Source organism: Panthera uncia, chromosome B4 (genome assembly GCF_023721935.1).
Source record: "Panthera uncia isolate 11264 chromosome B4, Puncia_PCG_1.0, whole genome shotgun sequence".
NCBI classification, from domain to species: Eukaryota; Metazoa; Chordata; class Mammalia; order Carnivora; family Felidae; genus Panthera; species Panthera uncia.
In genome coordinates, this window is record NC_064809.1 from 127,049,319 (window position 1) to 127,074,625 (window position 25,307).

General features: G+C 54.3%; 1 protein-coding gene across 1 annotated transcript in view; it reads right to left on the reverse strand.

The window, feature by feature from the left end:
- Positions 1–23,935, reverse strand: part of MYH9 (myosin heavy chain 9) — a 92,518-nt gene extending 68,583 nt beyond the window's left edge. Inside the window, exon 1 of the mRNA XM_049626262.1 lies at positions 23,716–23,935. The gene's annotated coding sequence lies outside the window, so the exon portion shown is untranslated. The remainder of the gene's footprint in view (positions 1–23,715) is intronic.
- Positions 23,936–25,307: the final 1,372 nt, after the last annotated feature.

Genomic DNA, 25,307 nt, shown 5'->3' on the forward strand with positions numbered 1-25,307 from the left:
AAAGAAAGAAAGAAAGAAAGAAAGAAAGAAAGAAAGAAAGAAAGAAAGAAAATCAGGCAAAGGAGGCTGATGTGCCTCCCCAGGCAAGGCACAAGTCTCCAGGACCTCCAGCGCAGCCGCTCCACAATCAAGTTCACTGGCAGGAAGAGGTCAGGTGATTCACAGAAGCCAGGCAGCAACCACGCTCTGGGGGGCTGTTCACATGGCTGTGCTGACTCACCTGGGAACTGCATCAAATGCCATTTATTGAAAGGTTTCGACAAATCAGGATTAATCCCAAGGATGATACCTAGATAAATGTATCCCGCCCAGAAGCCTCCTCCAAACCCCCTCAAATACGTCCGAATGCCCACCAGTCGATGCCTCCACCCGGAGAACCCACAGGTACTAGGACACCTGAACCGCCCCAAACCCACACTCCCTTCTGGGTCTCCATCTCTGGGAAAGACACCGTCGGCCTGGTCGCCCAAGGCGATCACTGTAAACTCCTCTCGGGCGGATTAGCAAAGCCCTCTGTCAATCCCACAGCCAGCGCCCTGCTCCAGGACTGCGTCCCCTCCTTTCCAGGCTGCACAGCAGCCCCCTTCCCAGCCTTCCACGGGGGCTTCTACCTCCTTCCAATCCATACCCCTGCTGCCTTCAGGATGACTCAGCAGCCCCGTTTCTATGCGTGCTATATCCTCTTCTATCGATAATCACTCGCCAGTTCGAAACAGTTCAACGGCTCCACACCTCCTCCCGAATAAAATCTCATCATCTTTGCAGGCTGAGTAGGCCCTTCGTGATCACACCCATTCATCTCCAGCCCTTCCTCATAACCAAGTCCTGTTCACAGCTCGCTCTCCTCGTGCCCCCTCCTCTGCACCAGAAGCCCTCCTCTCTCAAATCTCAGCGCAGGCTCCGTCCTCTGCAGGGCCCTCCCGGATTGTCACCACGAAAGGACGTCCCATAAGCCATCACACGGCTGAACTGTCGGATCTGCCGTTGCCTCTGAGCACAGGAGGCGGGTCTCATTCGGCTGATTTCAAACGTCTCGTGCAATGCCTGACCCCAGCAGGTGCCGTTAAGGTTTCCAGAATGAACGTATGAGGAACAAGGCAAAGAGGAGGAAGGAGTCATGGAGGAGGTTTCTAAAAAGGTGGGAAATCGCCCTGAGCTGTGCGGAGGGCCAGAGGGTTAGAGAGCTGACTGGAATGAGGAAGGAGATCCGAGCTGGTGGCACCCAGGTCCCAGCTGCTTCACTGCTGCAAAACCCAAGCCATTAATGGGCCAGTTCTTATATTCCCAAAACGAGAAGCGAAAGAAAGCACACCAGGGCTTTCAATCCTCGATGAGAATAGGAGTGAAAATAATTTATTGGTCCCCAGAAGCTTTGCAGGAGGTTGAATAAACCACCTCAGTTTTCTGGAACCTTCTAGTGCTTCCTGATGAACCAAGGTGGAGGCACCTACCATCTACCACCAGAGACACCAGAAGTGACTTGGCTGGTGTGGCGTGGCCTCTTCCCTAATCAGGACCCGTGAAGCCACCTCGGGCTGCCCTTCCTGCCTCTCCTGGGGCACTCGGTCCGCTAAGCAAGTGCTGTAAATGCTGATCTTTGGTACCAATTCTGAACAGATGGAACTGGGAAAAAACCACTGTGACGTGCAGCACCCATTCTGTGAATCCTGAGACAAGTCCGTAATGCTCTGTCATGGAATGGAATATGGGCACGGATCTGGAGTCACACAGACCTGGCTCTGAATCCCCCGCTCAATTCCTGTAATCTTTTTTTTGTTTGTTTAATTTTTTCTATTTATTCATTTAGAGAGATACAGATAGCATGAGAGGGGGAGGGGCACAGGGGGAGGAAGGGAGAGAGAGAATCCCCAGGAGGCTCCATACTGTCAGCACAGACCCCCCCCCCCCCCCCCCCCCCCGCCCAACGCGGGGCTCGAACTCACAAAACCGCGAGATCATGACCTGAGCTGAAACTGAGAGTCGGGTGCTTAACCGACTGAGCCACCCAGGCGCCCCCAATTCCTGTAACCTTGAAGCTGTCACCTCAATTTCCAGGCTCTACAGGAAGAAGAAAAAACTCTGTATCAGAGGACTTGCAACTCAAGCTCCCAGGAAAGACTCTGACACCGAGTAAGAACTTCCCGACCTTGTCCTCCTGACCTCATTAGCCCTAATCCTTCCCTAGAAGGACACCTGGGGCCTATGAGAAGTTTCCAGAAGTTTGGTGACTCTTTCTCCAGGCTCCACCAGTCCGAGAACAACATGGCACAGTGCAGTGTCTCCCAACCGGTAATTTCGCACAAAGGAAGAGGGTTTCGTGGCCAAACGCGGTTGGAAACCCGCCTCCCCGTGGCCCTCCTGCAGTCACGATGCACACAGAGTGCCCTGAGGAGCCCGCAGTTAAGGATCCCCGTTTCACTGTGTCCAATGGGGCTAAGTACCCTGGGATATCCTGCAGGAGAAACGTTCCTCGGGGCCGGCCCGGGAAATGCTGGGCGGGTGGGATGTGCCGCGGCAGAAGGGCTGAATTGGGGTCCGGCTTGGCACTGAGCAGCTGCTTGGCTCTCAGGCTCAAACAAGATAATGGACACAGGAGCCGCCCTGCATAAACGCCGGGGCTGTCGGAACAGTCATCCGCGGGGAGGGCTCAGTCACTCTGCCAACCGAGGGCAGACCTTACCGCAGCCGCCCACCCACAGGTGCTCGGTCTCCCCGGGGAGGGGGAGGGGGAAAGGGAGGGTCCTCCCGGGGCCCAGAGCCCAGGAGGCAGAAGCTGTTGAGGACTGGGAAGGATGGGCCCCCTTACCCTCCCCCCCCCCCCCCCCCCCGGGCCTCAGGAATGCTGTTTGCTTACAGAAGAAGCTGGGACTTGTTGCCATGAGCGGTATTCCAACCCAAGCCTGTGTTGATGCTTAGCAGATAAGAAAACCAGACTAGAGACAGGCCAGAGAGGAATTTAGCACCAGAGCCCCACAGACCACCCCCCTTTACCCTTCCTTCCTCAGAGGCCACATGGAGGGGCTTCCCAGGACCCCTCAGAGCCCAGGAAACACTGACAAATGCTCACACTTGCCTGACTACGGAAGGCAGGGCCTGGGATCATTCTGACTTTGCCCTGCGTCCAACAAACCCAGACCATCGAAAATGACACCAGCATTTCGTACGTTCCGTCCTCCTAGGTAGGTTAAGGACGGAAGGTGGGCGAGGCTAGGTGGAGGGAGCAGCTGCAGGGGGATAACACAGCGGCTTACCTAGGATCTAATCAGCCATGTTGAGGAATGTGGGTTTTAGTCTAAGGACAAGGGGAGGCTACCACGGGGGGGGGGGGGGGGGGGAGGGTGACATCACTGGGTTTGTATTTTAAAGAGATCACCCTCCCTGACCTCACTTGGAGGGGCCATGGGAAGTGATCAGTTGCAAAGTGGCCTGGATTAGCCAGGAGGGGGGTTTCCAATCTAAGAGAAAGGGAAGAACCCCAGGACAGGGCTAGGGAGAAAGTGGTAAAACGTCACAAGACAGGGGCAAATGAAGGCACAGATCTCACCCTCTGACAAAAGAGCCTGGCCCGGGGAGAAGCAGGACTCGAAGCCCCCCCGCAGCCATTTCCACCTAAGTAAGAAGCCCAGCTTTCCAGGGCCTCTCCAGCCACAGTGCCTTGGGCACGGATCTCGGGCAGGATGATGTCACACAGACCAAACGGGTCACCTCCTCTACGATACCGTCCCTGTCCTCCAGGCCACAAGATACATTCTTCTTTTTTTTTTTAATTTTTTAAATGTTTATTTATTTTGGAGACACAGAGAGAGACAGGGCATGAATGGGGGAGGGTCAGAGAGGGAGGCACAGAATCTGAAACAGGCTCCAGGCTCTGAGCTGCCAGCACAGAGCCCAATATGGGGCTCGAATTCACAAACCGCGGGATCATGACCTGAGCCAAAGTCGGACGCTCAACCGACTGAGCCACCCAGGCGCCCCACAAGATCCATTCTTAATGAATGAATCAATCCACCAATCGGACCAGAGAGCAGAGGAAGAAGATGGCCCTGTTGTTCCATTCAAGAATTCTGCCATTGAGAATGCCCATCCGCCTAAACAGAAAGGTCCCCGTGGCCTTTAAAGCCCAACCAACTCCTGCACCCAACGTCTCCCAACTGTCCTGCCAGTCCCCCCTCTCCTGTCCCCTGCCAGACACTCTCCAGTCTAGACCCGTTCCTCTCCCATCAGCCCAGCAGCCTTTCTTAACACCCCAGGAGATTATTCATCTTGCCTCCCCAGGCCAATTCCAGCAAAACCAGCCTTATACCAGAACTACCCTGCTTCTCTGCCCACCTTCCATTTGGCCCTCACACACCTTGAAGTCAGGGGCTGTCCCCCTGACCCCATACACAGGTGCTGACCGAGCCCAGGGTCCACAGAGAGGGCCCTCGCTCAGTGCTTGTGGAAGTGAACTGAATTGTTCAACACACTTGGGTTCAAGGCTCACGTCGCGTCTTCTGGGGGCCTGGCCGTCCAAGAAAACAACCATTCCCAAGTTAGCCCTCCCAAGCCCTCCTGTCTGATGTCGGGGTGGGGGGAGCACATCAGCAGCTTCTGCTCAGGCCCCTGGCCGAATCTGCAGTTACATCACCTGCACTGGACCCTTGACTTTGCATTTAACTGTTCAATATTTGCGTAGTGAGACCACACACGTGCCTCGCCTACCCGGAGAGACCGCAAAGAGAACCAAGATATCTTGGGCCAGTGTCTCCTCCCAAATTGCCGGGCACAGATCAGCCCCAGCCTCGCCCCCAGGTGTGACAAGGTGGACAGAACTGCTTAGCTGCCCTCCCCTTGGGAATGAGCCCTGAACACACTGACCCTGCCCTCCCACCTTCCAGACCTTGCTAGGCCTAGGCGGCACACGTGTGCACAAGGGGGAACTTGAACCCTTCGGACTCCTGCGGCGGAGGGGTTATTCCCTCCCTTTGGTTGTGCCGAGAGGACGGCTTTTCTTTCCTCGAGCACGTGAGCACAGTTTGCTGAAACCCAATGCAGAAAAATAACCATACTGAAAAGATGTAATTACACGGCCACTGTCTCAACGGGAAAGTGCAGTGTGCTTGGTTTCCTGAGTCCACATCGTGCCGGCTGAGAAATGCAACCCGAGATGAGAAACTAAAGACAATTTTTGAAGAACACTCTGTCCAGGGCCTACCAGGCCTACAGCAGCCTGTTATTCTGAGTGCTGTTTAAATAACACACACACACATGCATGCACGCACGCAAACCCAAAAAAGCACTGAGTAGTGTAACCACCACCACCAACAGCCATCCGAACCCTATTCCTGCTGAGCCAAGGGCTCTAAGGCCACAGATGGGGCCCAGTCACCACTGGGTCCCCGCTGCTTGACACAGGGAAGTGCAGCAAAATACTGATGACCCGGAGTCATAGGGAAGGTGACAGTCTCCCAACAGGTCCAAAGTCCAGGCATCCAACACCAGACTCTCTGCCATCCATTCTCAGAGGGCATGACGCTAAGATTGATAACCCTGCACCTTCTCTGGTGTGGTTGTTTCCCCCTTTAGCAGGCAAGGCAGCAGAAGCTCGGGACAGGTGGCCTCCCGGATCGTATCACTGCCCTCCTCCTCCTCACCCACCCTTCCAGTCAAATCTGATTCATCCGTTTCTAAGAGACACATGACTGGCCAGGGGTCAACACAATCTTCCTGAATTGATCAAGCGTTCATACAAATGGGACTCTGATAATGAGCTTCATCGCTGAAAGGAGACAAACCTTTCCAAGTGGTGATAACTTATTCATGACCTTCCCAGAAGGCATCTGAGAAGGAACCCGACTCAGGAGGCAGCCAGGCTGGCCCAGGAATTCCAGACCCATCGCTTAACTAAACCAACAGAACAAACTCTGCTTCGTTGACGCGGCCCCCTGGGCCCTAATTTCTCCATTTACAAAACGGAAGTGCGACCAGCTCCCCCTCAGGACAGCTGTGAGTATGTGAGAGCATATGAGGGTACAGCCCCCACCAGGTCTAGCTGACAGTCCCAGCTCTGCAGTGTAGTCAGCGCACTGCGCAACTCACAGAACAATTGTGAGGATCACAATAGGCTAACGGAGGAGTGTGGTGCTTGGTGGCGCCCCGGGGCCTGCGGGCCCCCCTCGCCACAATCTTTTGCCTCTTCTCTCAAGAAGTCTGTGTCGCCACTGAGCTCATAATGAGTCAGTCACAGCACTGCCCTCACACAGCCCACTTCGGGGGGTTTGAAGTCACATCCTGCCTAGCCTCACTCAACATGATTTATTCCACCCCAGGAATGTAGCTCATTTCCCAGAATTTTGTGAAGAACTCGAGTTAAAGAGCTTGATCTTGCAAGGGACTCCATTTATAGGCTCGGCTGCAGTGGAGGAGGAGACTCAGCTCAGCTCAGACCTGTAGGCGGGAACCACACAAAGTCAGTACTGAAAGAGGCCCCCGGAGCATCTCACCCTGGAGTGCCAACATTTTTTTTTTCTTAATTTCAACCCACGGTAAAAAAAAAAAAGTAAAATAAAATAAAGACTATTTAGATAACAGATAATACACACAAACATGTCAAACGAAAAGCTTCATGAAACGATAGGTACATACTATTCACCTTGATTATTTCCCATTCGAGTCTATCTTATTTCATGTCTAAAAACCCTGGTTGCCACCCGTGAAAGTAATTTCACGGCCCACCAATGAGGTCTCAGCTGACGGTCTATAAAACACCAATTTGACTCAACTGTCACTGGGTAGATGAGGCTTGGGCTGGTCCAGGGACTCCCCCGGACCACAAGTTGGGCCAAAGAGCAGCTCAAGTCCAAAGCCAAAGCAAGGCTCTGTGGATGGCAGCCGCCTCACATGACGTGTGTTGGGCATGTTCGTGGCCTGCTGCTCTGTCACCTGATCGCGACAACCTCAATAAAGCCCTGGTAGCCATCCTGCTCCCCACCCTCCCCCTTAAAAAAAAAAAAAAAAAAAAGACTCCGAGGGGGCGCCCAGGTGGCTCAGGCGGCTGAACACCTGACTTCGGCTCAGGTCATGGTCTCGCAGCGCAAGAGTTCGAGCCCCGCGTCGGGCTCTGTGCTGACGGCTCAGAGCCTGGAGCCTGCTTCGGATTCTGTGTCTCCCCCTCTCTCTCTGCCCCTCCCCCGCTCACTCTGTCAATCTCTCTCAAAAATAAACATTAAAAATTTTTTAAATAAAAATGCAAATAAAAAAATCAGAGGCTCAGGGAGACAAAGCGCGCTGCCTGGATCTGGGCACTTAGGAAACATCCTTGGAGGACCCGGAGCCCAGGGCGGGGAAGATGGCAAGGACAGAGTTTCCTCGGTGCAGCATTGCAACAGATCCAATCCACTATGATCAGAACATCAGCCCTCCAAGCCCCAGCCCCAGCCCCATGCCGAAGAGACGCCCAAAAGTGACATGAGAGGGACAGGTGGATGCAAGACAGATCAGATGGGAGAGGAAGGCCACTGTCCTGCAGACATGAGCTCAGAGAAGCTACTCTCCCTGTTCTTACACCCGTGGGTGGCATAACCTAACCCTAATGAACAGACCCTCGTGCCTGCAAATAGCCTGTGGATGGCTTGTTTACACGCACGTGCACGCGCGTGCACGACTCTATAAACAGGAAACCCAACGTTCTCTCTGGATCTTTGGTTCTGATTGCTTTCGGCCAGTAAGGACCCCTTTGAGAACTGGCTGACGGCAGTGAACCTTTTGCCTACCACCTTAGGGGGCCCACCGAGACCCTCAAGTACAGTCCATGGACTTTTAGAAGCCCCCCCTCCCCCAAAACACACACACACATACCCAGGTCCCCAGTTCCAATTTCAAAGGCAAAAGGACTCTGGAATGGCCTCCTTCTCCACCAAGGCGGCATGAACAAAGACTTGAGAGGACTCTTGTCCTTCGTTCCTCTCCAGAGGGGTAATGAGGATCTCACAAAAGAGGTCAGAGGGAGCAAAAGACAAACTCTGCAGTCAGGACAAGCCAACAGTGACCATTGTCGTGGGAAGTGAAGGACTCAGGATGGTTGGGGCAGGAGGCCACTTCCCCTGGGCTGCTCCAGATCACCCTGAGCTGCAGAAACAAGAAATCCAAACCTGCACGCCGAACTGTCCCTCCTCCCTACACTGCCATCACTTGGGACTATTCTCAAGTGAGCCAGCAGGTGCCAGACCTGGGCACACAGGCTGCCTGGAGGACAGGACCGAGCTCCCCAGAGAAACCAGGGTGGGCAGGCCGCATCCCAGAGCCTTTGGCCTCCCTGGGGGAAATCACCCAAGAACTAGTCGCAGAGTGGAGATAAAACCTGTGTATCTCCCACGCTACAGAGAAATTAATTACTAGAGAAGGCTAATTAATCCCTCGAGGAAGCTGTGGTGATGCCCCCGTCTGAAAGGCTGGCCACCCCAGCTGTCCTTGAGCAAGGAGCCTGGCTGCAGCAATGACCTCACCACATCCTTCACCAGAAACCCGGCTGCTGATTATTTAACCACCCGCCAAGAACTGCCCCTTTGCCCAGGTCTGGTTCCAAAGGGGCCAAGGCCGAGGCCGCACAGGAGAGAAGGAAGGAGCAGTGGCCCCTGCTCTAGACAGCTGCCGGATTCGCACCGAACCCATCCCGCAGACATGTGCACACACACAAACCTGTACACACACAGGCAGGTGCACACAGACACGTGTGTGCACACTCCAGGGATGTGGGATCAGGGCCAAATGTGACACTTCTAGAGTCAGGCTGGCCTGGGGTGAGCGCGGGAGTCTCTACCCAGAGCTTGAGGGAATCTCTGGGAATGTTAGTTATTTTAAGGGGGGGGGGGGGTGCATAGAGCGAGAGAGGGAATCCCAAGCAGGCTCCGTGCTGCCAGCACAGAACCTGACACAGGCCTCGAACCCACGCAACTGTGAGATCATGACCTGAACCGAAACCAAGAATTGGATGCTTAACCGACGAAGCCACCCAAGCGCCCTTCCGGGAATGTTATTTGAGTGCCCTGAACCTCGCTGTCTTCATCCGTAAACCGGGTGTCACCGGGCCCACGCCCCACAAATAAAACCCGCTAGCACTGAGTTCTGGGTGCTTTTCGTAGGAGAGCTTCCCCAGCCCACACAACCACGAGGTACGTTCTTCTAGGATCCGGTTCTGCAGATGAGGAAACTGAGGCCCAGAATGTCTAAGTGACTTGCTCAAGGGCATGCAGGTAGTAGCAGCTGGTGTCTGTGTCCCGGAAGTCTGACTAGCGGCCCTAGGGTTTTTGTGCCTGACCACTCGGCTCGCCCTCTGAGCACCTGGTGAGGCAGCAAACGTGTGAGGTCTGCAAAGACCAGACAGAATCATCAGGAAGGGGAAGGAGCCTCCGGTGACCCACGATCTGCCCGGTCACGCACCGCAGAGGTGGTCCTCCCGGCTGACGCCAAGCCCCTCGGTCAGACGCATTTCCCTGGCAAACTCCTCTTTAATCTGACTCCCCCCACCCCTCCCAGCTGTCCCCTTCGGAGCCAGGAATTCAAAGCGCCTGTAGTTGTCAGAGGCTTCCAACCACAACCAATGCGGAATGTCCCCCGGTCCAGGAGCACAAAGGCTGCCTGGTAAAGCCCCCGGAAGAGCTTTGAATCCTGCCCCTGATCTTTGCTCGGGTCCGCACAGAGGATCACATTCTTCAGATTCTTGTTTGAAAGCCAGAAGGGGGGGAGGGGGAGGGGCATCCACTATTTCAACCTAAGGCTAATTAAAGCCCGCGACTCGTTTTAAAGGGGAAGAGGGCCGTCCTTTCCCAGCCTCCCTGCAATACACTGGTCTGCCCTGTGTGATACTGCACTAGTCTGCACCCGGGCGCTCTGCATCTTGGAAGGGTCCTCACTTTGAAGACGCCCGGGTTCCAGCACTAGTAAGTGGCAGAGGGGGGAGGCTGCCAGATCCCCAGCCTCGCCCTCGGAGGCCACTGTCCATTCCTTCTCTGACGCGAGGCTCGCGGTGCCGGCCAGAAAGTCAGCAGAACCAACTCCAGGTGGTTTGGACGAAGGAGTTGGAGCCGGTCGGAGGCGAGAAGTCACAACACTGATGGGGGCCTGTAAACGCCACTGAGCAATTAATCCCATAATGAGGCATTTTTAACGAGCACTGGGCGCGACACAGCCACCTCCAACTCGATCTGGCAAAAGGAAGAAACAGTCGGCGGGCGGCAGGCCCGGCTCTGGGCAGACGGCAGGTTGAGAGCAGGGCACTGTCGGCTGGCAGGCCGCTCGGGAGGCAGTGGCATTGGAAAGCTGCAGGAGAAAAGCTAGTTGCCCTGCAGGAACCGGGCTGACCCGACCTCACACACCTGGCCGCCCACCCCCACCTGCTGCCCGCCGATGGGTCTCGGAGTGACAGGAGGGGCTGTATTTTACACCTGGGCCCATAAGCCAGCGGGGCGGCACCAGAACTCACTGCTTTAAGGCTGTGTGCAAAAGCGTGACCGCCTCCCGACCCCAGGTTCATAAACATCCCCCGCCCACTGAATGTGTGAAGTGGGATGAGAAGGCAGGGGAGGCAACGAAAGCAGATACAGAAAATAATCGGGCATCAGGTCAACGTCGAGGAGCAGGGGAGGATCTGGGCTCTCTCACCCGCTACCTGGGGCCCGGCACTCAGGTTCTCTGGGTCTCAGCTTTTCCAGCTATAAAGCAGGAACATTTACACCGCCACCTTCATGGGACTGGGAGACTTGCATTGCAACAGCCTGAGCATGACTTCAAACTTTATATCGAAAGCAAAAAAACTGATTAAAATAGGGTTTTGAAAATGGATAACAACTGATATTTTTAAAACAGACTGGCACTGCGCTGGACAAATTGTGTATAAACAGGGGCACCGGGCTGGCTCGGTCGGTGGAAGAACATGCAACTCTGGATCTCGGGGTCATGAGTTCAAGCCTAGAGCTTACTTAAAAGAAATGTGCGTATCAATAAAACAGATAAACAACAGAGCCAAGCTTTACTGAGCATCATAATCCTCTATGGCGAGCGACTCTATTTACCTCATTCCACACATGAGGAAAACAGGCATGGAAAGGGGGCGTGGCTTGTCAAGGCCAAAGAGCTGGCAAGTGAGAGAATCAGGATCAGGACCAAGGGTCTAACCCCAGAGCCCCCTGCCTGTTAACGTAAGGACCAGACATAGACACACTACAGTGGTTAAGACTGAGACCCCTCCTTCCACCCAAGGTGTTGCAGAGCTAAGCGGAGGTGCCGACGATAAACCGCACACCCCGCGTGAATATATATATTCCTGGTTCCTCAAGCTGACCTTACGTGCCCACCAAGGGCGAGGCATGGTACAAGGGTCTCAGGAGCAGCACCTCGAATGGGAGGAAGCAAGACCCAAAAGTAGGTCAGCCAGCACAGAGAAGTGCCGAGGGGAAGCATTATCGGGCAGCAACTCGGGTTTTAAGTTTAAATTCCCCGCACCGGCATTCTATTAAGTGATACCCGTCACTCGTGTAAAAACAGTGTTTATGGCTCATCAGAGGGGACAAGCCATCTCCAAGAATGACTGGTTGACAAGAACTGGGGGGGGGGGGGGGGGGGGAGGCGATGACCCGGTGAGGAAGGCAGAGCAAGCTGGGAACAACCCGGTCCCTTCCACGAGCCCCCTGATACTTTGCAGTGGTCCTGGGCAGCAAAGAGGAGGAAGCAGGATAGAAGGAAAAGGGGCTCTGGGGAACGAGGGACAGAAGGAAAGGGGATGGGGATTGACACCTACTGGGAGCCACCAGGAGCGGAGTTCACAGAAGGGTTGGTGAGGCACTCAAAGGACACTGAGATTAGCCACACTTTACAGAGGAGGAACCTGGGGCTCAAAGCACTTAAATAAACTGGGGAGATCAAGAAAAGCCCCTCACACCTAGAAGAATAGGGAGAATGCTGCTGGATTATTAGAGAGCCCCCCCCCCCCACTGACAACCACACCCACTCCCTTCTGCCATTATGGACAGACTTGTGTCCCAACCCCCCCAAATTCACCCATTGAGGCTCTAACCCCCAGGACCTCCAGATGTGACTGTGTTTGACAACGGGCCCTTAGGTGAGGAAGTAACAATGAGAGCATCAAGGTGGCCTCCCCCATCTGACTGGTGTCCCTGGAAGAGGAGGAAGGCAGGAGACACCATGGATGTGAGCACACAGAAGACAGCCGTCTGTAAACCAGGGAGCGAGCCCTCAGGAGATCTGGGCTGCCAGAGGCGCCTTGCTCGTGGACTCCCAGCCTCCAGAGCTGTGAGAGACAAACTTCTCTGGTCGAAGCCAGCCCACCCGGGGGACCCCGTACATGCCCTTGTCTGACCACTGCGGTCCACCATCCTGACCTGCCACGGCGAGCCTGTATGCCCGGCCGCCGTCTGCTTTGCCACTTGAGAGTGTAAGCTACAGACCTGGGTCGTAAACCAGTCATGCCTCCCGGGCCCCTACGCAGGCTCCACCTCACCACCAGCAAATCTAACGAACAAATAAACCGAGTGAAAATGGGATGGAAACCCAGCTGCTACCTCTGGAGTCACCCGCTCCCTGGCCCACGGTCCACCACCGACTCCTGCTTTATCGAACTCTCTTAGTCCCTGTTCCCACCTCCAATATAGGAGCTGGCCCATAATTACAGATGGTATAAATTCCAAGATAATCTCCAGCTTGTAATCACCACCAAACAGAAGTGTCAACAAAGTGACAGGAGATAATCTACCAAGTGCTGAAATGCCCGGCTTACGTTTGATTCTTATTAGCAATTTTCAGTCAATACGTAAAAAAAAATAAAGTTTGGTTCGGTTTTGGGGTTTTTTTTGAGTGTGTGTGTTCAATGGGTGGCACTGAGGACAGTGACAGAAACTCTCCTGGTCAAACGTCACCCCTGGGCAGCCTGGTACTGACCCAGATCTGCCCGCAGGCTGCAGAGGGGGCTGGCGTTGGTGGACAAAGCCTGAAACATGAATGGGGCCCGGAAGTGTCCCAGCGACCACATCTGGGGCTGCCTCCACCCTCTCACTCCCTCGCCGGGTAGGGTTGACAAGCTCCTTTCGGAACAGCAAAGGACTTGTCTCCTGCTCTCTAGCAAGACGGCGGGATTCAGGGTAGGCTCCCTTGAGCCAGGAGCTTCGGGGACAGGACAGTGCAGGGCAGGGAGAACAAAGAAAGGAACACCTGCAGGAAGCCAGTGATGTGGAATGAAAGAAAATACTAGAACAAAGCCACTGCATTCCTTTCTAGACCCTTGGCCACCCATCCTCTCCCCTCATGCCCAGCCCAGGCCCAAATGACTCCCTTACCATTGTAAACATCTATCTACTCCAAAGCAGCCACTAAGATTCTGAAACTTTCTCTTCACAACAAAACTAAAGTGTTGCAACTTGCTGCTACAATCCTGAATCTTCCCTGGGCAGTAACCTCAGCAGAGCCCAGCGGCCTGCCAGCCGCTTTGGGACCTTTCAGACACCATCTCTGCCCATCCCGTGCTGTCCCTTACCTAGGTACAGAGAGGTCTCTCGGTAGGGCCAGGGGGCGATTTCCCCAGGGGACAAGGGCCCCTCGGAACCTTCCTCCCAGGGTGTTTGTTTTCTGGCCCAGGCCCGCGAAGCTGGGGGTGGGTGGGGGTGCGGGAGCTGGAGATCTAACTCCAAAGAGCCCAGAAAGATCTCCCAGGTCCTTGCTCCTAAGCTGTCTCACCACTGAAGACACAGCGGTCTTCCATCAACTCAAATTGGGTGCTCAAGCCGCCATTTTCTCCTAGGCTCACCTCTAACACAACCCACAACACCAGAGTAAAGTGCTTTTTCCTGGAGTCTAGACCTGAGCCCCTTGAGGGCAGGGCCTGTGATGCCTCATTCGGCTACAGCCCAGCCACGTAGCAGTTTCTTGCCCTAGAACAGATGCTCAGGATGTATTTGCTGAATGAATCTCAAGAGTCACTAAAACCCATGGAACTTTCTGGCAATGGAAATAATGGTTCTTCCCCTTTGTGGACCATAACATAGCCACTAAGATAATAATTGTGGAGACTGTTGCGACACAGGAAACTTTATGTTGCAGTGCTGGGTGAGTCAGAGCACACAGTATCTGTTCTGCTCACAGGTTTGTACAATGGGCATGTGTGTGGACAGGAAACCCAGAAAGACGCAAACCGTGGACGGGCTGAGGGGCAAATCTGCTTCTTGTCAGCTTTGTTATTATATTGTTTTGCTATAAACAACACTCCCCTTTTTACTTTAAAAAGCAAACTAATTCCAGTAACAATTACGTCTCTCTCAACACTCTGTGAAAAATCGCACCCCCGGCCCTTCAGCTGGGAACAGCGTGCTGACCACAGAACCAGAGGGCACAGGCAGAACTCCCACCCGGAGGCTAAGGACCTGGGAAGGGAATCCTGCACTCCCACGTTTCCCAGGGAATGGCACAGGGAACTAGACTTTAATGGGCCATATGGGCTACGCAGGGGGCTGAGAGAGGGGCTGGGGCCCGGCGCTCCTCAAGACGAGAGGAAATCTAGCGCCTGGACAACAAAGCTCCCTGGACACATTCCAGGCCACATCCCTACCTGCAATGGGCTTGGATGCCCCCTCCTCCTGGAAGCCTGCCCAGAGTCCCCTGGGCCCTCTCCCCTGGGACAACTGTCAGCTCCTGGAAACAAGGGCCCCACTTCCTTCACCTCTGCAGTCCCAGCACCACCCAGCCCAGTGCCTAGCATATAGAGTAAGCTCTGAGGCATGACAACGGCACAATGAGGGGCAGATAAACGAATTAAGGAAAGAAAAAATGCATGTTTGGGGCGCCTGGGTGGCTTGGTCGGTTAAGCATCCGACTTCGGCTCAGGTCACGATCTCACGGTCTGTGAGTTCGAGCCCCGCGTCGGGCTCTGTGCTGACAGCTCAGAGCCTGGAGCCTGTTTCAGATTCTGTGTCTCTCTCTCTCTGACCCTCCCCCGTCCATGCTCTGTCTCTCTCTGTCTCAAAAATAAATAAACGTTTAAAAAAAAAATTAAAAAAAAAAATGCATGTTTGCAAGTGGGCTGAGGCCAAGAAGAGCCCACTAGTCAAGATGGCTGGCTCCCCAGTGAAGACCAGCCAGGGCCCAGCCAACAGCAGCCAGGACTTATGCTGCCATGGTCTGTCACCTGCCCTCCCTTAGGACCAACCACACACATCTGAGGAATGGCGAGTTGAGGCTAAAGGTGATGTCAGTAGCCAAGGCAACGCTGGGGATCCAGCAACCTTGCTCTGAGTAGACAATCGCACCCACGGGACGGAGGCCCCCTTCTGCAGCAGCCCAAACCTCTGCTCCTTTCATGAATTTTTGGCCACCTGTGCAAGAGCAGTTCTTGGGGAGCAGCCCACCCTCAAGTGAGGAAACACAAGTTCAGGGGTGAAGGTCACACAGGGGTCTGGAGTCAGAGTGCCAGAATCTGAATACCTGCTCAGTCTCCTCATCTGTAAAATGGGGGTAATTTCTTATCTCTTGAGACTGGGGTAAAAAATTAAATAATTCATGTAAAAGCACCAGCCCTGTGCCTGGTACACAGACATGACGAGTCTCTCCCCCAGGGTCCCAACTCCCCGTTAGAGGGTAAGGCCGCTGAGGACGGAGCTGGGCTCTCTGCCCTCCACCTCTACTGAAGCCCCACCGAGCCCAGCACGATGCAGGCCATGCAGCAGGAGCCCCAGGGGTCTTCGGACGACTGAGATTTGCCGAAGAAATTTGGGGTCAATACCGTCAATACCCAAGAGCTGGTCTTAAATATTAAAAATAGACAAAAACTTTAAGATGACTCCCAGCCACCACTTTTCTTAGCCCAGAGATTTCCAGACAAGTGCCTGGCACCCATGCTTTGTAAAGTGGAGAGAGCAGTGAGTGGTATTTTAAAGCCGTGGCTGCCTGGACCTCCTCGTCCCAGGCTTACAGGCAAAGTCACCAGCGAGCCCTGAACTCCACTGTGTTAACCAGGAGCCGCCTCTGTGCCAGGCACGAGGTGACTTATGGATCCAGACTTGAGGAAAGACTGCCTCTGACCTCCAGGTCCTCAGTCCGGTGGGTTCCAGGATCTTCTCCCCCATCCCAGACCAGTTAGATTAAGTCACCCCCAACCAGTTCCAATGCCTGTCTTTATGTTTATCAGACAGGAAGCTCCTTCTCCAGCCCAGTGACTTCATGCAAAACACAGGAAGTGCAGTGGCTTTTGAACACAGGCAACTCTAAATAAAGGGGCCTCTCCTGCTTTTATAACGCCCTTTTTAAAAAATGCTGAACCCAGCTAAGATCCCTAACCCAGCTCAGATCCCTAACCCAGCTCAGATCCATGTGCCAAGATGAACTGTACTGTGTGGTAAGAAGGCTGCAAAGGTTGAGACCCTGAAAACCTCAGCATCCGACCCAGGAGATCTTCTGGCAGGTTCCTCAGCCTTCTTCACCTTCACATTTTGTTATCGAGGGACAGACTTGTCAGACACATTTAAAATCTTTAAAATCTGACCACACATCTCCTACTGCCCACAGAGGACAGATGATATTGGTGAGACCATGAAAAAGGAGGAAGAAGGAAGGGGAAGGAAAGAACTGGACCAGTTCACTTATCTTTACATGTAATTACCAGCCTGAAAAAAACAGGCATCTCCGTGTTGCAGGTGGGGAAACTCAGGCCGCAGTCTAACAGCTGGAGCACAGGCGGGGGTCTGGTCCCAGCTCTGCCTGATCCCAAAGCCCTTGTTTTGCTCCCTCCACCACGGGCTTCATATTGAAAAGAAAAGAAACCGATCAGCTCAGTGCTTAAATGACTAGAAATGACTAGAAATGACTAGAAATGACTAGAAATGAGGACCGGCGAACAGGCAGCGCAGAGCCAGTGTGGCCGTCCGAATGGCCCACCCTGCGGCCTGGCGCTCCCCCATGTGAAATATTGATTTCTGGGCCATGCAAGCTTTCAGCTGAAGGGGCCCTGTCCAGCTGGAAGAAGTTCAGAGAAACCGAGAACACTTCCCACCCGATTTCTTAACCATAGTGCCCCTCCCCACCAGAAGAAAAGGATGAAGGGTGTGGAAGAATAAACTCCTGAGGACAGATTAAAGGGGCTAAGTGTGTGTTCCTTGGCTAAACAGGGCATACAGGCCAAGAAAGGGAAGATAACACTTTGAAAACACTCTTAAAGGAGGCTAAGTGATTCTGAGGGAAACCAGGAGCCAAAGCTTCCCACCGCCTTGCAAGAAAGAGCTGGGGTAAATCGCTCCCCCCTCTAGTGGGGGTGGGGGGTGGAGGTGGGGTGACTGTCCATCCAGCTCAGACACTCTTTAATTCTAGGTAAATTCAGCAGGGAGGGTTTTATTGCTGTTCATTTTCCTTTGGGGCAGGGCGACACTGGGAATTACAGTTCAAGTGAAAAGGGAGAAGTCTTGAAGGTGATAAGTTCCCAAAATGGGAATGTCCACGGAGGTGAGAGAAAGCTCCCCGGGGTGGGGGGCCTGTTCTTCTGGGAAAGAAGGACTGTAAGGACCTGTGAGGACCTTAGAGGCACCAAGGAAGCAAGTGAGGGCTGGGGAGACAAGCTACACCTTCCTCTTCCCTCCAGGCCGCAGCCCAACCTGCCTCAGCAGGAAGCCACACCCTTTGGTGGCAACTTCCGGAAGGCCCAGCAAGGCGAGGCTCCCTCAGCCAGAGGGGAGGGTTCCTGGTGGAGAGACTGGAGGTGAAGAGAGCCGCTGAAGGCTGCTGCAGACACTCCCCAGAAGGCCTCGCCCTCAGCCAAAGGCCATCCGAGAGCCTCCCCTGGGCCCACCTGCCCCAGGCGTGTGCTGTGTCCCATTCTGGGTGCTGAATCACCTAGAGGGCAGAATGGGGCCTGAGAAATGCCAACAGAAGCCCTCCTAAGTTACTTTTTAAAAGGACACACATCAGGTGCAAGAGGGCAGCTCCCCTCAGGCTTCCCAAATGTACGGTGGGGAGGTGGGGAAGTGGGGAGGTGGGGAGGTGGGGAGGTAGGGACTGGGGCGGGGGAGATCCCAGCCAGCCTCCAGCCTTCAAACCATCTGCCATGTGGTGGCAGGCCCACTTTAGACCCAGGCTCATTCTGTGTGCTCATGTGTGACTCATGCCATTCCTCCAGGAGGCCCAGAGGCTGCCTGGCAGGGACACAGGCCTGCCCGAGACCCCGATGGGGGGTCTTCGGCTGGCTGCGCCACAGGAAAAAAAAAAAAAAAAGCCAACTCAGCGGTGAGCAGAGCTGGTGGCTTCTCCAGTACCCACGTCATCCAAGGCTAAGACAGTCTCTCTTGAGAAGGGGATCAGGGCCCTCCAATTCAAAACACCCCTTTTGATCACATTTTCTCAAGAATTTGGGCTTTTCCACTGTTATTAATGCATTAAAAACCCAGAAGTCTGAGGGACAACTGGGGACAGTGTGGGAAGGGGAACGCTAGTGGCTGCAGTGACTCCAACTTTAAAAAAGAAGAGGGGCGCCTGGGTGGCTCAGTCGGTTAAGCGTCCGACTTCAGCTCAGGTCACGATCTCGCAGTCCGTGAGTTCGAGCCCCGCGCGTGAGTTCGAGCCCCGCGTGGGGCTCTGGGCTGATGGCTCAGAGCCTGGAGCCTGCTTCTGATTCTGTGTCTCCCTCTCTCTCTGACCCTCCCCCATTCATGCTCTGTCTCTCTCTGTCTCAAAAATAAATAAACTTAAAAAAAATTTTAAAAATTAAAAATAAAAAAGAAGAGAATCTGGGGGCGCCTGGGTGGCTCGGTCAGTTCAGCATCCGACTTCGTCCGGCTCAGGTCATGATCTCATGGCTTCTGAGTTCAAGCCCCGTGTTGGGCTCTGTGCTGACAGCTCAGAGCCTGGAGCCTGCTTCGGATTCTGTGTCTCCCTCTCTCTCTGCCCCTCCCCTCCCTCTCTCTCTCTCTCAAAAAGAAATATAAAAAACTTAAAAAAAGAAGAAAATCCAAGTGAATAAAGGTCTGGTTTCGCCCAATGGTCAGAGTGGGCTCCCCAGGAAAGAACCACGTGTGATGTGGAGCCAGGGGAATCATGGGAAGCCCGGCAAAAGGGTATCCCCCAAATACTTTCCAGACACACACTGCGAGCTTCCTTTTCTCATACGAAGAAAAAGCCATCATCTATCATTTCCCAGCACACGAGGGAGTGGATCAGAATAGGCGTTCGTTTGAGGGGTTACTCTGGCAATATGACATCACGGGGGAAGAAAACAGGACCCAAAATGTTCCAGCCATGAGAGCAAGCCATTGCATTTCTAGGATCCTTCCTCCTTCCGTGCACACAATAGACACTCAATATGAAATTTGGAGTCTAAAGCAATGCATTTTGAAGCGGAAACCTACAAGAATGGCCAGAAGATCCCCTTATATTGACACGTAATAAAACCCAAAAGCCATTTACTGAAGAGTAATGCTCATTTCCTGGGCCTCCTTCCCTTTCTGGAGGCAGCCACTATTGCCAGCATCTCAGAATCTTTCCATGCAGAGCCCAAGTGACATACTATGTTTTCCCCCCCCCAAAAAAAAAAAAAAAAAGGAGCACCATATATCCTGCTATGCACCTAGTTTTTCCCATTTGCAACGTATCTTGGAGAGCACGCCCTGTGACTATGTACAGATCAGCCTCATTCTTCTAAGGGCGACAAGGATCCCCACTGTGCCATGATTAATTGACCCTTTTGATGGACAGTTTGCTTCCTTCTTCTTCTTCTTTTTTTTAATGACAATACTGTAAAGAATATGCTCCGACATTTCCTTTTGCATATTTGAGTTTTCTGTGGGTTGAGCTCCTGGAAATTAGTCAGAGGGACTATGCTTTGCAGACACTGCCAAAGTACTTTTAAAAAGAGGGTTGTTAAAACTTACACTCCCATCAGTAGGGCATGAGGCTGTGCTCTAAACACTTGGGGCATCTCCGAGAAATTAAGATTACTGAATCTTCCAGTTTCCCAGGCACTCTTGTGTTTCATAGGTGGGCACATAAACTGGATAAACTAGCCTGATGTCTTTGTAGGATGTTAGGGCCCTTTCTATCAAAATCAAGTTTTCCTCCGACCAGAGCCAGAAGGCAGATCTCAAGGCCCTTGAGTCCTGTGCTCTCTCCATGTCACCCCTTGGCTGTACCCTAGACTTCCTAGATCACAGGAAACCATGTTTTAGAACTAAAATCGCAGATGGTTTACACACCTTGTGCCTGGACCAGAGTCCTGAAACCAGGCTACGCAGCACAAGCTCATTACCAAGTGCATCCAAAAGCATCAGCGGGTAGGTCCCAGACCCACCTGGGCTTTACAGTCCACAAGGCGCGCGCATGCACGCACACGCACACACACACACACACACACACACACACACACACACACACACATTTTTAGAAAGCAGGAAGAGCACTGAGCAGGAAGGAGCCAGGAAAACCATCTACCCTTCCCTTCCTTGTTTCCTCACCTGAGGACCCAGGGAGGTGAGACCGGCCGTTTACATATTTTTTTTAAAAACTTAAATAGCCACTATGTATGAGGCCCTTTACACACCTTATTTCTTTTAGTTCTCACATCTAGTCCTTCAGGGTAGGTACTCATTCCCATATTACAGATAAGGACACTGAGACGCAGGGAGGTTATGCGACTTGCCCAAGGTCATAAACCTAATTAAATGGCAGGGTGAGGATCTGAACTCTGCCTAGCTCCAAAGCTCACGCCCCCACTCTTCCCAGATCTAAGAATGGGACTCTGTAAGCCACAGGAGCACCACCACTCCCCAGGGGGCAGCCGGGACTCCGTTCTGTTGTCACCAGAGGCCTTGAGCCCAGAAGTTCAGCGCGCCAAGGGTTAAGGCGGAGAGGCAGTGACTCTCTGGGGCTGCACAAAGGGAAAATGCACTTCCTGCCCCTGCGGGCAGAGATGCTGTTTTATGCTCAGCAAATTAGGACGTTTGTTTAATTAAGACGACACACAGATTTTGTTATTCTAAATATTTTTGGAACATGATGCTGGGGAGGAAGCTGTCAAGGCATGGATTTTTTTTTTTTTCCCCTTTGCTTTGGGTTTCTTTCTCCCCGTTCAAGAGAAGGGTAAGGCCAGGCTCAGGGGAAAACAACAGCCAACCCCTCCTCTCCTTTTGAAATAAAGATGTCAAGCTGGTAAGGGCTGTCTTAAGCACTTTATTGAAGGATTAGCTAGAAGAGGAAGTGAAGAAAACACAGCTAGTCTGGTTTCTAGCAATACCCTACCAGGCCGCACAACAATGCTGCATTTTCTGAGTGTGCTTTGCTCCTTCTAAAAAGCTAACAGATCCTTGTTTTGTTTTTTCTGGAGCAAGAACAGGCAAGAGGCAGCCTGTGATTCACATGCGTCCTTCATCCTGCAAGAGGGAAGTTCTCCTATCTCCAACCCCTTAGGTTAAAGAGTTTAAAATTAAAAAACAAAAACAAAAACAAAAACAAAACAAACAGAAAGCCAGGACCCTGATCCTCTCTCTCCTGGACCTTCATGTGCCCCCCAGGTAAGCAGCCCCACAGAATGTCCCTCTCCAGCTGCCCTTCCCAGAACAGAGCCTGCCAATCAATCCAGGCACCTGGATCTGCCCAGAGCATTTTGGTGTCACCCTGCAGCCAAGTGGGGGGCACAGTGACTCTCAAATTACACTAAGCAATCTCTTGATTGCTCAATTACGCACTAATAGGAGGCCTCGCTTTCCAACACTGAGGGCTTGCCTCAGTTTGCCCAGCCTGCAGCCCTGCAGCGGGCTCCCTCTTTCGGGGCCAGCCTCCCTCCTTGTCCCCCTAGCTCCAGACAGAAGTGCTCCCTCTTGGAATTCCTCGAATCCTTTGTCTCTGGTGTGCTCGGGACACTCATCACAGGCTGCCTTTGTATTTCAGTCATTCAGATGTTATTTCCCCTTGAGGACTGTAAACCCCTGGAGGGCAGAGGTCTCCTCCAAGAGCCTCTGGGATGTCAGCAGAGTGGACTGGCTCCTTTCTCCTAGTCCCCATGACTCACAGTACCTTTCTGAGGGCCATGTCATCTACAGATTTGTCTCGGCTCTCCGTAAGTGCCCGAGGGCAGGGGCCAGGTCTTACTCAACCTCACACCCCCCACCACCTGGCAGAGTCCTTGGCACACAGCAGGCAGTTAAATATTTGCTCAATTACACATCTATGTACCCTCCCCCACGCATCTAGCAGCCTTGTATATAAACTGACTAATATTAATCGGGTGATTGTCTAAACAGGCCTTAAAGCAACCTCCCTCCTTACCAAAAGGGGAATAAACCACCAGGTGAGGTTATGAGGCAGGTATCGGAGGAGTCAGAAATGGCCACAGTGTTGCAGGAAGGAGCTGCTGCTCTCTTCCCCTTCAACAGTTACTCAACAGTTACTCTGAAATCCTGTTAAACCCAGAAAAGGATGCAGTGAACCGAGAAGCTGCCGGGCCTCTCAACTGCCCAGCAAAGAGAGCCGCCTGTCTCCACGACCTGCCAAGACCTGGGATTTCCCGGGAATCTTTCTCCCCACACCGGCTGGGTGGGGCCACAGACTGCAGCTGGGCCCTCACCCTGCCCCCAAATCCAGGCAGCCGGCCACCTTGTCCGGGAATTTGTTATAAACGACTGGGCTCTCTGCAGGGATGCGGGGGTGCAGTCTGCCCCCCACCCCCGCCGTGGCCCCTGGACAGGGTGGAGTGAGGCCCCCAGTACAGAGAAGTGGGGGAGGGAGGGCAAAGACCCCGACTCTTGGGCAAAGACCCCGACTCTTGGCCCAAGCAGGGACGATGCAATAGCCCCGGCCGGTCCTAAAGGCGCAGGGCCCGGCTCCCCGCCCCCGCCCGCGTGGGGCGGCCCCCAGGTGCGGTGGAATCAGGTGCGCTCCCGGGCGGGCGCAGATGGCTGCGGGCATTCCTGGGTCTTTCTCTCCGGGGTAGCGGAAGTCAGAAGCCAACGGCTGAGGGGCTGTAGAGGAGGGGGGTAGTCTTTCCTGCCTCGTCCGGCCCCCGCAGATCCGCGGTGCCCACGCACCCGCCCGCACCTCTCCCGGTCCCCCTCCTCCGCCCGACCGATCGCAGCCGGGCGAATGAGGAAGTCGGGAGCGGAGGGCGGAAACTGAGCCGAGCGCAATGTCTACAGCAGGACAGTCCGAGTCTGACTCAGGAGGACGCCCTGACAGCTGCCAAACGGTCCCCGCCTGCCCGTTACCTCCGTGGCGAGAACGCCTGGAAAACTTCCAAAGGAGCCGCTGCCCCAAGCCCCCCAGCTCGGCTCACCCGTTCGGGTCCAGGGACAGCGGCTCCCCGGAAGGGGTTAAAAAGTTTGCCCAACTCGGGCACTTGGCGAGGCGAGGGCGGGGCGCGTGCCCCGGCGGCAGGGGGAGGTCGAGGCTCCCGGTGCCCCGCCAGGGCAGTGCGCCTGGCAGGGGGAGGGGCGGAGGGTTTCCGGGGAGCGCCGGCCCCGTAGCCTTCCCGGCTCCCGAGGCCTCGCCTCCAGCGGCGCCGTCCCCGAGCATCGCGCAGGGGTCCCGGGGCCCCTCCCGGAAGGATGCGGTGCCCCGGCCGGGCCCCGCGGCGTTCGCGCCCGCTCGCGCCGGTCGCCGGCCGCGCGGAGGCCGAGAGCCACACGTCGGCCCGCTGGCCCCAGACGCCGCGCGTCCCGTCGCCACCGCCCCCGCCCGGGGCGGGACCGGCCGGTGGGGCTCGCTCACCTGAACCTGGATCTGCGCCGGGGAACGGGCGCTGCTTCTCCCGAAAGGGCTTTCTCGAGCGCTCGGGCGACGGCGGGGGTGGGGGGCGAGCGCGCGAGGCGGGAGCTGCAGGAGGTCAGTCTCGCTCAGCCTTCCGTACCCTTCCCGGGAACCGCGGTGATCTGCGCGCCTCACCGCACCCAGCTCGGCTCCTCGCCGCCTTCCCGCCCCGCCCTAGCAGCCGCCCGCCTATTCCAGCCCGGCGCCGGCTCCGGGGCGGAGCCTGGAGCACGACTCCGCCCCCTGAGCTGCGTCGCCCACTCCAGTGCGACCTCGGTTATGATGGACAGACACCTTGGCCCGTGGGAAGGGGGTGAGAGGAGCCTCTGAGACCAAAGGCGTGGTTATTCAGCCTCCTCACCCGTCCCCACCGCCGTCCGCTCCACCTTCCTCCGCGCTTCCTAGGCGGGAGCCCCGCCCCCTAGGGCGGGCCCGACGAACAGCCAGGTTCCAGGGGGGGGGATAGACACAGAAAGAGTCCAATCAGGAGGAGGAGGCTCGCAGAGGGCTCGGGCAGGGATTTTGGTGCATTGCCGCGGCCGGGCGAGGCAGGGCGGGAGCCGGCTGGGGAGGTCCCGGACTCTGACACCCCGCCCCTCGAGCTGTTTTCCCGGTCCCGTGCCCTCCTACCAGAAGAACAGATATTAAGTACCATATATGGGAAAAGTGCTATTTTACATAATTATGGTGGCGTGGGGGGTGGGGGGGTGGGGGTGGGCGTGGACTCAGCCCGGGATCCGCTGCGGGCGCCCTGAGTTCGATTCCTGACCCTGTCTTTAGACCCCGCTGCGGTCTTCTGGCCTCCGGATCTTGGCTCAGACAGGTTCTTGGGGTGCACTTCCAGGCCTCTTTACCTTCACGCCATTAATTGGCACATTCCCTTTCAGATTTTTGTTACGAATTTGTGTGTGTGTGCGCTTTTTCTCAGGTAGGCAAAGCGCCGCTCTTTTTGGTCACTGCCCACTACACGAGGTAAAAACTTTGTTATTAAAAAATATTTTTTTAGAGGTGCCTGGCTGGCTTAGTGGGTAGAGCATGCGACTTGATCTAGGGGTTGTGAGTTCAAGCCCCACGTTGGACGTAGAGGCCACTAAAAATTTTTTTTTAATAAAAAAAAATTGTACTTATCTTTTTTTTTTAAATGTTTATTTATTATTGACAGAGACAGAGGATGAGTGGGGGAGGGGCAGAGAGAGACGGAGACACAGCATCTGATACAGGCTCCAGGCTCTGAGCTGTCATCACAGAGCCCGTCGTGGGGCTCGAACTCACAGACAGCGAGATCATGACCTGAGCCGAAGTCGGACGCTCAACCAACTGAGCCACCCAGGCGCCCCTGTACTTATCTTTTAATCCATTTGGAATTCAGTTTGGTTGTGGAATGAGGGGGAAAGCTAAAACAATTTTCATAAAAGCCCAGTTGTCCACACACCGTTGTCTCCACTGATTCATCACCTTTCTAACATATATGCTGGGACCTGTTTCTGAGTTGTATCCATTGACCTTTCTGTGCTAGTTCCAAAATACTTTAATGATGGGAGCTTTATAATATA